The following is a 12,078-nucleotide window of genomic DNA, read 5'->3' on the forward strand; positions in this document are numbered from 1 at the left end:
AAACCCAGAAGTGCTCTAAACCCCACACTTCTTGGTGTTTATGGAGGACTCATTATACAAGGGTGATTGATTACTTATTGGCCATTGGTGATCAACTTGATCTTCAACCTCTCTCCCCTCCCTTGAGGCAGGTGTGGAGCTGGGACTGGAACTTCCAAACTTCCAATCACAAGGTTGGTCTCCTTGCAACCAGCTCCTATCTGTGGTTATCTAGGGGTTTTCTTTTCTTTTTTTCTTTTTTAAGATTTATTTATTTATTTGAAAGTCAGAGTTACACAGAGAGAGGAGAGGCAGAGAGAGAGAGGGAGAGAGAGAGAGAGAGAGAGGTCTTCCATCCGCTGGTTCACTCCCCAATTGGCTGCAACAGCCAGAGCTGTGCTAATCTGAAGCCAGGAGCTTCTTCCAGGTCTCCCATGAGGGTGCAGGGGCCCAGAGACTTGGGCAATCTTCTACTGCTTTTCCAGGCCACAGCAGAGTGCTGGATTGGAAGTGGAGCAGCCAGATCTCGAACTGGCCTCCATATGGGATGCCGGCGATTCAGGCCAGGGCGTTAATCCACTGCGCCACAGCGCCGGCCTATCTAGGGGTTTTCAAAAGATCCCTTCAGTAATGTACAAGTATGATTGGAAGTGGTTTACTGGGAATAACAGAAGATACTTCTACCTTTATGCCTGGAGTCATTCCCATCTGGTTCTGGAGCCTAGATCACATTTTAACAGAAGATATTCCTATTGCTCCTACTGCTGCAGTCATTTAGAAAATAACCATGGTTTTAGGAGCTGTGAGCCAGGAACTGTGACAAAGAGCAAAATACATATTTCTTATTATATCACAATATCACAGCATAATACAAAGAATCTTTCACCTTCAAGACTTGTAGACTGCTGTGGGTACTGGCACCAGGTTTTGTTACTCACTGTTGTACACTCCATGACTGGGCATCTTGTACCTAACACTACTTAGGAAGTATTATTGCAATTTTTGAGTAGATGACTACTGATAGCATTCAAATTATATTATTATTAATATTCACTGGGTTGTTTTCTACCTAATCATCAAAATATTTTATAACTTTGTGGATTATTTGTTTCACTTCATGCATGCCACTCTATGCAAATATATACATTATACATTCCTCATTATTTTTGCTTGGGAAACAACCCAGTGCACTGCATTGCTAAGCTTTGGAGTAGTTTAGGTTTATTAAATACATTTGGGGCTTCTGATGTTTTCAACTTATGATGGATTTATCAGTTCATAACGTAAGTTGTGGAACATCTGTCCTGTTTTAACATCAACTTTAATGAAATAAAGGATTTTCAGTTATTTACCTGGATCAAGAGGAAACATTTTTACAGCTTCCAGGAGATTTCTGTACAGAAAAACAGTAAACATATTTTAATCCAATATCTGTCAAAAGTTGAGCAATGTCATAAAATACCCCCACAAATCCTTGAAAATCCCCAACAATGCCTAAAGAACTCCCTGATTCACACCTGAATGATGAGAGAAAATTAAAACAATGACACCATGTTTATTTGGAGAAAAGTAGGCCGGCGCCGCGGCTCACTAGGCTAATCCTCCGCCTAGCGGCGCCGGCACACCGGGTTCTAGTCCCGGTCGGGGCGCCGGATTCTGTCCCGGTTGCCCCTCTTCCAGGCCAGCCCTCTGCTGTGGCCAGGGAGTGCAGTGGAGGATGGCCCAGGTGCTTGGGCCCTGCACCCCATGGGAGACCAGGAAAAGCACCTGGCTCCTGGCTCCTGCCATCGGATCGGCGCGGTGCGCCGGCCGCAGCGCACCGGCCGCGGCGGCCATTGGAGGGTGAACCAACGGCAAAGGAAGACCTTTCTCTCTGTCTCTCTCTCTCACTGTCCACTCTGCCTGTCAAAAATAAAAAAAAATAAAAAAAAAAAAAAGAAAAGTAATCTTCCTTGTTATTTTTCCTAAGAGTATGAGGGGGCATTGTCATATCACAACTTAAGGAAAGTTCTGTACCTGATGCCTGTGTTCCCCTCTCAGCTCTATTCCTCTGTCCTGCTCCATCTGTCATCTGCTCTTGCTCTCTCAGACTGGTCTTCTGAAAGTCATAGAACTCCAGTCTGGAGCGCAACCTCGTTTCTTTCTTTTTTTTTTAAGATTCATTTTATTTATTTGAAAGACAGAGTTACAGAGAGAGGCAGAGATAGAGGTCTTCCTTCTGATGGTTCACTTCCCAGTTGGTTGCAATGGCCAGAGCTGCACCGATCCCAACCAAGGAGCCAGGAGCTTCTTCCGGGTTTTCCAAGCAGGTGCAGGGGCCCAAGGGCTTGGGCCATCTTCTACTGCTAGTCCAGGCCACAGCAGAGAGCTGATTGGAAGAGGAGCAGCCAGGTCTCGAACCAGCACCCATATGGGATGCCAGCACTTCAGGCCAGGGCGTTAACCCGCTGTGCCACAGCGCCAGCCCCGAAACCTTGTTTCTTAATCTTTGACTTCTTCAGCTTTCACAAAGCACGGATGCCCTGGACTGTTCCATTTCTGAAACTCACTCCCAATGCTTCTATGAGGATGTTTCTCCCCAGCTCTTCTCCTCGTTCCCCACCCTTCTCTCCCTGTCCAAACCAACTGTTGTTCATTCTTGCAGTGCTCTGTTGATGGCTGCTTAGGTGGTCTTCCAACGTGATACTCCTGTCCATCTCTTAACTGCCAGAGAATTTTGCCATAATGGAAGTTTTGTGTTAGCCTTCTGCTGCTTCAATAGCTTTCCTCACCACTGGCCTTTCCCTATTGGGCTAGAAGCAGGCTTCACATCTATGAAAGGACAACAAGGTCTCCCCTACCTCTCTGTGTGTCAGTCTAGTCTCTGGTTGTCTTAATGCCCTAGGCTCTCCATCCTCCATGTATGTTCTCTAGGTTTTCCCTCAACCTGGGATGTTCTGCTTCCCTACCTCCCACCACCCTTTCTCTAAATGCCATCTACATTCCCCTTTCAGCTGCAGCCCTTCTTTCATTGGATCCTCTGAGGACCGCTTGTCCATCTCTGCAGATGTCCACCTTTATCCTGGGCCTGGGTGTCCCTGCATAATCATTTTGCCTCTCCTGTGCCCTCCACTCAGGACTGGGTCTTTTGGTCCAATGCCAAATCCTTTAGGAGGAATCCTAGTGGTTTGCACACAGGAGATTTTTTTTAAAGTTTTAAGCTTTTCATTCAGTGAGATAAATGCATAGGAGAGTGAGGGCCCTATCTAAAAGAGAGGGAAATCTGGATTCATATCGAGTACCAGGAGCCAGCCACATGGAGGAAGCATTGAGTGGGTGGCCCAAAGGCCTCGTGCCCTGGAGGTGCAGGGCAGCACGGGCCCACAGTGGCAAAAGGCCAAAGAAAAAAAAGAGGCCAGAAAAAAGGGTGAGCCCACCTTGTCCCAGGCCTTTAATTTACTTCCAAAACGGAGTGGTTAATTTGTCTGATTGGCCAGTGGGCACACAGGTGTGGCCAGGAAGGGGCATGAGATCACATAGGGGGTGTGGTGAAGGGTGTGGTCTCCAGCCCACAAACCTGATCCATTTTATCCTGTATGCCTGCCTACATCATTCCCCCTTCAGAGACTCCATTCCCTTAATCCTAAGGGATGTTGAAGGTCATAGAATCATCATCTCTTCTAGAGCTGCATCACGGGATATTTTTAGATTATAGTTTTAAAGAGCAATAAGTGAGTTCATATATAATAGTCAAAAGTTAATATTATCTGCTTTGTAAATTCACCCTCATGCTTTTCATGAGGGGTTATGTTGAGTGGCCTAAAAAGTAAAATTACAGGAGAAAATGTTTTAACATTCATGGCTAATTATAATAAATTATTTAGTCCTGAATGCTAGCCAGTAGTCTTTCATTATCCACTGTGAAAATATGTCAGTGATTTATCTGACAATGATCAGATTATTTTTTAAAAATCCTGTGTTTGTTTTAGGTAACATGTGGTTTCGTCTATGAAAATCCTACTTATCTATGAAAATCCTACCAAGGACATCAACTGGCTGAGCTTATCCTGTGGTAGCCTTGCACTGTGTGGGCTTTATATGCTGTTATTCACATTTAGTTTGTGGTGGGAGAGTGCAGCCCATTACAATTGTTAGAGTTTACCAGTGGCTTAGAAATTCTAGTGTATCATTAAAAGGAGAATACAAGAGGAAAAATCCCAAGCAGCCAGTGAAACAGCTCAGTTCACTAGACATTTATGGAGTGTCCATTGTATGCAGGTATTGAGATAAGTAAGGGTGTATGTGTGTGTGATGGAATCTTGCTATTGAGAAGATGTGGAATGAAGCCATAACTGATTGTCATGGAGGCCAAAACAGTACTCCCATGAGGCACTATATTTGGCAAAGGAAAGGAGAGAAAAGCATTGATATGCTATAGGAGTTTTCAAATTAATGGTAGAATGCATACATATGTTTATTTAAATATATTTTTTAGAAATACACAAGGATACATGGATCTAACTGATCAAACTGTCCTAAAACCTGGCTGCTAACATTGTGGCACTGTGGAATGCAGGGAATCACATTGTCACTTAAGTAAAAAAGCATAGTCATCTGGAAAGTACAATTGGGAGTTTAGGCCTCGCCCTCTTAACCACACTGAGTTATTCTCTCTTTTTTTTTAAGATTTATTTAATTATTTTGAAATTCAGAGTTACACAGAGAGAGGAGAGGCAGAGAGAAAGAGAGAGTGAGAGGTCTTCCATCCACTAGTTCACTCTCCAGCTGGCTGCAACATCTGGAGCTGGGCTGATCTGAAACCAGGAGCCAGAAACTTCTTCTGGGTCTTGCATGTAGGTACAGGGGCCCAAAGACTTGACCATTTTTTACTGTTTTCCCAGGCCTTAGCGTGGAACTGGATTGGAAGTGGAGCAGCTCGAACCAGCGCCCATATGGGATGCCAGCACTGCGGACGGCGGCTTTACCCACTATGCCACAGTGCTGGCCCCTGAGTTATTCCTTTGAAGGCTTTTTCTCCCTTTGGACTATGAAAAGCCACTCTAGATAGCCCTGCTATTGGTGCAAATTTCATCTTTTTGTTGAAAAGAAGTCCAGTATTCCTGTACCCTCCTTCTCAGGTTGACTAGCTTAATTCCTTTTCAATTAACTCTGGGTTTCTTCTTCTTTCAAATGAGTTTAATGTGTCTTGGAGTGGGCTGTGACCAATGTTGTATGTATGTGAGAGGTAGAGAGGTGAAGGGAGGAGGGAGGGAGACAGGCAGCGGCGGGAAGGGAAGAGAGACAGAGAGAGACCTTCCATCCACTGGTTCACTCCCCAAGTGCCCATAAAGGGCCAGGGCTGGCAGGATGCAGCTGGGACCTGGGAATTCAATCCAGGTCTCACATGCAGGTGGCAGGGATGCAGTCACTTGAGCTATTGCTCATGGCTTCCCAGGATGCACATTAGCAGGAAGCTGGAATTGGGACTAGAGCCAGGACTGAACTCAGACACTCCAACGTGGGTACAGGCATCTCAAGTGGGGGCTTAACCAATAAGCCAATTGCCTTCCCCATCCCCCACCGACCACCCTAAGGCTGAGTTTTGATTCTATCATTCATTTGAGAAATTCTAGGGGTTCTATACCAGGTACCGGGGACAGTGCAGAGCTCTAGGGCTACAAGATAAACAAGATAGACATACCCAGCATTTGCAGAATGCATTGAGGGGGAGCAAGGCAAGGCAAGGGCCTGATAGAGGAACACAGAATGAGGGTGTGTTTGTCTTCACCACCCTGCCTTCTGTTGCCTGACTGAGCACTAGGGTAGGGGTGAAGCAGGCAGTGTCATAGAGTGTTTGGCAGGGATTAAGCAACACAGGAGCTACAAAGGGACAAGTGTTTGACTTTGTTAGTCTTGGATAAGGACCTAAAATATAGCAGTATGTTACAGAACATTGCTGTGTATCCATCTTTGGAATTTTACTTCTGTGCTTTTATGTAAATCCGTGTTTCTGTTACATTGTTTTGGGATCTGAAATGTATTTTCCTAGAGAGACATTGTAAATGATGACCAGGCCCCTAGGCTAGCTCAAAAGCTGTTATATGCAGGGTATACTTGATGTAAAGTACAGAATTCCTGATTTGGGAAATCTGAAAAACTGTTTGTGTGGGAAGATATTCAAAATTCCAGATTGGAATACAAGCAAGAGAACTTTTCCTTCTGTTGTCATTACAGTAAGAAAGTCTTCCTTTTCCAAATTCCCTTTTTGAAGAGTTTTGCATAATTCTGCCAGGTCCAGGTTCCCAGTCCTGGGATAGATGCTGAGTTAGAGGCAGGGGCTAGCAGATAGTCAGAGGGTGTGGTGATTGTGTCTGGGTGCATGTGTGCGTGAATGTGTGTGGTGTATGCATGTGCATGCGTGCCTGCCTATTTACTGATTGTTGAAGAAAGTTCTCAGTACTGTTGTAAAGTGCTCTACATGTATTCCCCTACTGCATTCTTCCAGAACATCCCCATGAAATGGCATCCTTCTCATTCCTCCAAAATGCTGGTGTCCCAGTAGCTCTGGCCTAGGGTCTCATCTCTCTCCACTCACTGAGTTGCATGGCTCAGCAGCACTTATGATATCCTCTTCTCCCCTGAACTCTGGGCTTACAGCACCAATTGCTCATCACTTACAGGAATGATAGGATTCTTCAACTTCCATGTCCTAAACTCAACGTTCAACTTTCATACCTCCACACTTGCTTCTCCCATGATCTTCTTCCCCTAAGTAAATGTTAGCTTTGTGCTTCCAGGCACTCAGGCCAACATATTGACATCACTCCTGGATCTTCTCCTACTCCATATCCAATCCAGCAGCAAATGTCAGCACATTTAAAATGCCTAGACTTTACTGCCTCTCACTGTTTCCATGTCTACCTCTTTGGTCTGTATCTTCATTGTTACATCTGGGCATAACTGCAATAGTTTCTTAGTGGGTCCCTTCCTTCTATCCTGTTCCACTCATCCATTCTCCCAATAGCAGTCTGCAACATCTGTCACCCCATTGATTGCCAGGGTTGATTCGGCTGATCTGGCTGGCTAGGCGGGTGTCCCCTTCCTCCCTCACCGCTCCATGTGCATCCCTCCTGAAGCTGCGCACTCGGTCGAAGGGGATGACCTTCCCGCTAGAGGAGGACCGATCTTGGGTCAAGGGTATACGAGTAGCTGTGTTCCCCTGCTAGAACCTGCAAACAAGCTCTCAAGAAGAACTCTTAAAACATAAGTCAGACCATGAAACTCCTCTGTTCAGGGCCCTCCATTGCCTTCTTTTCGTGGAGTAAAACCAAATCCCTGTAAGGCCTTCTGTGGCCAGGCCTCCTGCTTTCCCTGTGAACACATTTCTCCCCACTCTCTTCTGTCCCCACTTCCTTGTTGATCAGGGACACGTTCCTGACTGCCCTTGCATGAACGTAAAACTGCAAATGCACTGTCACAATCACACTCCACAGGTCCTGACTGACGATAGAAATGCTCTGAAGGGTAGTTGTGCCTTCTGGGGGAGAGGTACAGGAAGTAAATAAAGAGAATTCACCAGGAGGGAAGTGACTAAAGGCTGAGAGCAATACCTGGTGAAGACAGACTTTGCCTTCTCCACGTCTCCACCAAAGGCAGGCCATGTGTAGGCAGTGAATCAGACAAGCTTGACTTTCCTCTCATGTATGTCCTTCCCAAGTCATCCTATAAAAGTCCTATGCTTTTACAACATTTTTCAGTGTTTCACATTTAGTATTGGAAGTAATTAAACATTATAAGTGAAAAGATAACACAGTTGTCCCTCAGTTATCCACAGAGGGACACCCCCATCCACAGGTATCAGAATTGCTTGATGCTGAAATCCCATTTATAAAATGGCATAGTTCATGCATTTTTGCATATGACCCATACACACGTTCCTGTATATTTAAATCATTTCTAGATTACTTACAGTACCTAATACAATGTAAATTATATGTAAATCATTGTTATACTGTTTAGTGTTTTCCTGTACTGATTGGGGAATTATGAAAAGAAGCCTGTACATGTTTGGTACTGATGCAGGATTTTAGTGATTGCTTTCAATTGCAGATTCAAACACAGATGTAGAAGCTATTAGGTACAGAGGGCTGGCTATAGTTGTGTTTGAAGGAAACCAGTGAAACTCATCTTAAGAAATATTAGAAATGAGAAAGTCATGAATTGGTGGAGAGAGGATAGAAAACTGTCCTGATTTATGTAATCAGCCAGACACTGTCATCTGAAAGGTACAACTATTAGGTAATTCTGTAAAGAGACATATGGCAATAGTGCCTCAAAAAGACCAACAGGACTAAAATCATGTTTCTCACCTGGCAAATGGCCCCATTCCTGGCACTGATTTTAGGAATCCAGTGGTGAACACAAGTCTCTGACATCTCCGTGAGGAGCTTCAGTTTTGTTGGTTGTTTTTCCAGTTCAACATGTCAGATGGTGCTGGGAATGATTAGAAGAGCGGAAAGGTACAGGTCCCCCAGTCTCCCCTCCAGTGTCCTGTTGGACAGCTGTGCGGGTCCTTCTTCCTGTGCTGGTTATGTTTGTCTGTGAGTTCCACAAGTGCAGCTGCCAACTTGATTATCAAGCTGTCCAGCAGGAGGTTTTGGCTTGGTAAAGTTACAAATGGTCTTTGTCCATTTGTCCTGCTGTCATGATATACTTGACACTGGGAAATTTATAAAGAACAGAAAGACATTTTCTCAGAGCTCCAGAGTCTGAGCAGTCCAGGATCAAGGTGCTGATAGGTGTGGCCATCTATGAGGGCTCTGCTTCTAAGAGAGCATCTTATTGTTGCATCATCCAGAGGGGAGGAAAGCAAGCAAGGCTACTGCACTGTGAGGCCTGCTTTCTACAGGTCTTATCTCATCATGGACAGAGGAGCCCTCACGTCCTAATCGCCTCTCAATACCACCACATTGGCCGTTACGTTTCACCACTCAAACCATTGCACTAGTGTTCTGTCTGCTCTTTTGGACACACCTCCCCTACCACCTCTTCCTGCCTCATCTCTAGCATGGTGTTTGAGGTAAGGCAGTGCAGAGGCCAGGACAGTTAAGTTACCAGTTTAGAAGTGCATTAGTGACTAAACTCACTTAGCTGTTCCTCCACTGACTCAGCCTGACTCCTCAAGCCCTCTATTGGTCTTCTCTAGAAACTTTACCACTAAGACAAGTCCCATCCTCCACAAGCCCTGGGTAGCACTGGTCAGCTGCTGGAAGGGGGGAGAGATGTGGAGATCTGGTCCTAATTGCAGCAGGACAGAAAGGATGTTAACAAAGATTTCAGCTTGCTTTATTCTAGGCTAAAATCTGGGTCAGCTCCTCCTTGGAAACAACACATGGCACCAGAAGTGGGGGCCTGATTGTGGATCATTCCTGAATTGTGAGTTTCTGACGATGGAGAGGGAGGCTGGAAGTCACTTACGCAACTGGCGAGCACACGTCAGTCTCTCAGCTGGGGAGCCTGGCTGAACAGGCCAAAAGCAAACAGCTCCATCTAGACAGGATGGGGTACAATGCCAGTGTCCAATCAGCACTTGCATCTGTAGGAACCTGTACAGGTTTGAGATAAGTGAGAGGTGTGCAATAGCAACCATCTGTAACTCAGGCCATAAAAAGGAAAGATTTCAAAGCGGCTTGGTGCAATCGGGGCAGTGACTTACTCTCAGATCAAGAGTGAATTGTGCTATCAACACGAGTTAAGGAAAAAAGGATGAGAACATTCAGCCGTCTAGATTTAACACAGCAGGAGACAATGAGAATCTGTGAGGCTTAGGAAGTCATACAGTTGAGAAAGTTGTGGGACATGCATTGGGGGCAGAGAGAGAGAGAGAGAGAAAGAAGAGGAGAGGGAGAGGGAGAGAGAGGCAGGCTCTGGGTAGAGTCTGGTGGTGTTACATTCCATTTGTCTTGCCAGCACTGTGGATCAGCAGCCCTGCTGGGTGCCAGCCATTACAGGAAGAGCAAGAATGCTCAGCATATGGGAAGAGATGTAAAAACGTCAATACATTGGGCTCTCTTTGCCAAATGTTGTAAATAACAACACATGTGCAGACAGGAGGGCAAGGCAGGAAGGGGGAGCCCCGCAGCCCTCCCAGGCTGGAGGAGGGGCTGTGGTGGGGTTGAAACCTGACTGTGAAGCACGCTGGGACCTCTGGGTCAGTCCTGACACCAATTTTTTAAAAACCTTCGCTGGAAAGAAATAGAAGGTAAGTGGAACTGTACGTCTGAAGGGAGGAGCTTGTGTTAGAAAACTAAGTACTTGAGGGTATGTTTCTGCTGAAGATGAGCTGATAAACTGAAGGGTTCAGGACAGTGGTCCTTATGCATAGCATAAAGACATGTCAAACTCTGGGCTGAAACACAAAATGGACTTTTCTTGGAACTAAAACAATCACAGGAGAACAAATAAGGAGCTAAAGGAGCAATGGGCCAGGCTTTCAGATTACCACGTGCAAGCAAGTGATTGTAGCTGGATGGGCTCTGGGTTTATAGTCTCTACCAGGATTTTCTTCTTTGGACCTCTCAGGAGTCTCAGTTTATAGCTGTGGAAACCAAGGCTCAGTGAGGCTCAGTGAGGAAAACTAACTGCGTAAAATCACAAAGTGAAGTCGTTGTGGAAGGAGGATTAAGACCTAGATTTCCAGGCCAGCTGCTGTTATCGGTCACCATCTCCCAGTTTCCAGTCAGCAACAGATGGGGAGCTGGGATTGGAAGCTGAGCCCTCCGACCTCTTGCATTTCTCACTTGGAAGTGCAATTCCTTCTAAAGAGCTGAAACCCAGTTGGGTTGGTGGAGGAAAAAGAATGCTACTGTACATAAGATTTAGCCCAGGTAACAAACCCATGAAGTCGGTACCATAGCAGTCCCCACATTGCATGCAGAGATGTTTGGTAACATAACCAATGTCACACAGCTACACAGTGGTAGTGACAGGATATACAGACCAACTCTAAAGTCCACCTTGTCCCACACTACTTACATGCCAGTACACCAGGAAAGAGAGAAAAGAGCTCTTCTGTCATGTGAGAGGCAGTTCTAGGGTTGCTGTGTTGAGTCAAATGGTCAATACTTATAATAGTTAACATTTATTGAGCACTCGTAGTATGTCCCAGTTATTGTCCTGAGTGCCTTACCTGTATTACATGTTCAGTTCTCAGGAGACCACTGTGAGTCATACCCTCCCATTATTTCCCCTTTTCAGGTGAGAAAACCAAACACAGTCACTAAGTGACTTTCCTACGGCCACCCAGCCAGAACACTGGAGAATTGGGAGTGAAGCTGGGAGCCCCCTGAACTCCATTCAATTCAAAGCGTTGTCAGAGGTTACCTTCCAAGTGCAAGGTCTGGTTTTGTTGCTATAGGTTGGGTTAAGACACAGCTCTTGCCCTCAACATTGAGCAGAAAATAAAGAGTAGGACAAGTCCAAGGAGAGGCAAAGCAAAGTCTGAGAGGTACAAACATGGGACAAGGTGGTGAGTGAGCAGGTGTCTCACCAGGTGCTGGCTGGTGAAGGCAGTGGCCCCAGACATGGCTTTCAGGATAAGGGGAATTGGAGAGAAGCTTTGATGTGAAGAAAGCTTGAGTGGAGTGGTTAGGGCTACACAGCTGTCTCCACGTTTGATACAGATAAAACCCTTAGGGCAAGGTGAGCCTTTGCTGTTGCTGTCCTTGTTACAGTTATCAGCAAAGTTGGAGCTTCATGCACCTTGGGGTTCTCTTCTCAACTCCTCTCAGGTGATCAGTACATAAGTCTGTTTAGGAAGACTGTCACCTTGTAGGTGTCTTGGTTTGCCAGGCTAAAGGATTGTTTCATTTAACTTGATAGATCCTAGAGAGTTAACGGAAGATGTTCAGTGTGGCAATGACATGAGCATTTAGCTATATTTGATGGGAAAAATTAGTGTGCTATATGCTAGGCACTGAGGTAGGGACAATTCTCTCTTCCTTCTTCCTTTTCTCCTTATCTTCAAGCTGTTCATTGTCTGCTAATCTTTTCACAACCTGTCTCTTTGGCTTCCTAGTGAGTTCTCCCTAGCCCTGCACACCCCAGGATTCAGTCAGCCTT

The 12,078-nt window shown here is 45.5% G+C and overlaps 1 protein-coding gene across 3 annotated transcripts in view; it reads left to right on the plus strand.

Annotated features, from left to right (window-relative positions):
- The window catches only part of RCAN2 (regulator of calcineurin 2), a 306,708-nt gene that overhangs the window by 22,279 nt on the left and 272,351 nt on the right, over nucleotides 1-12,078 (plus strand). Inside the window, exon 1 of one of the 3 annotated variants that reach the window (XM_070074029.2) lies at nucleotides 10,095-10,219. The exons of the other annotated variants lie outside the window; for them this stretch is intronic. The gene's annotated coding sequence lies outside the window, so the exon portion shown is untranslated. Of the gene's footprint in view, nucleotides 1-10,094; nucleotides 10,220-12,078 lie in introns of those variants that run through there. 3 annotated transcript variants of the gene reach the window in all.

Source organism: Oryctolagus cuniculus, chromosome 5 (genome assembly GCF_051225735.1).
Source record: "Oryctolagus cuniculus isolate XC-2025 breed Fujian yellow rabbit chromosome 5, ASM5122573v1, whole genome shotgun sequence".
In the NCBI taxonomy this organism is placed as follows: Eukaryota; Metazoa; Chordata; class Mammalia; order Lagomorpha; family Leporidae; genus Oryctolagus; species Oryctolagus cuniculus.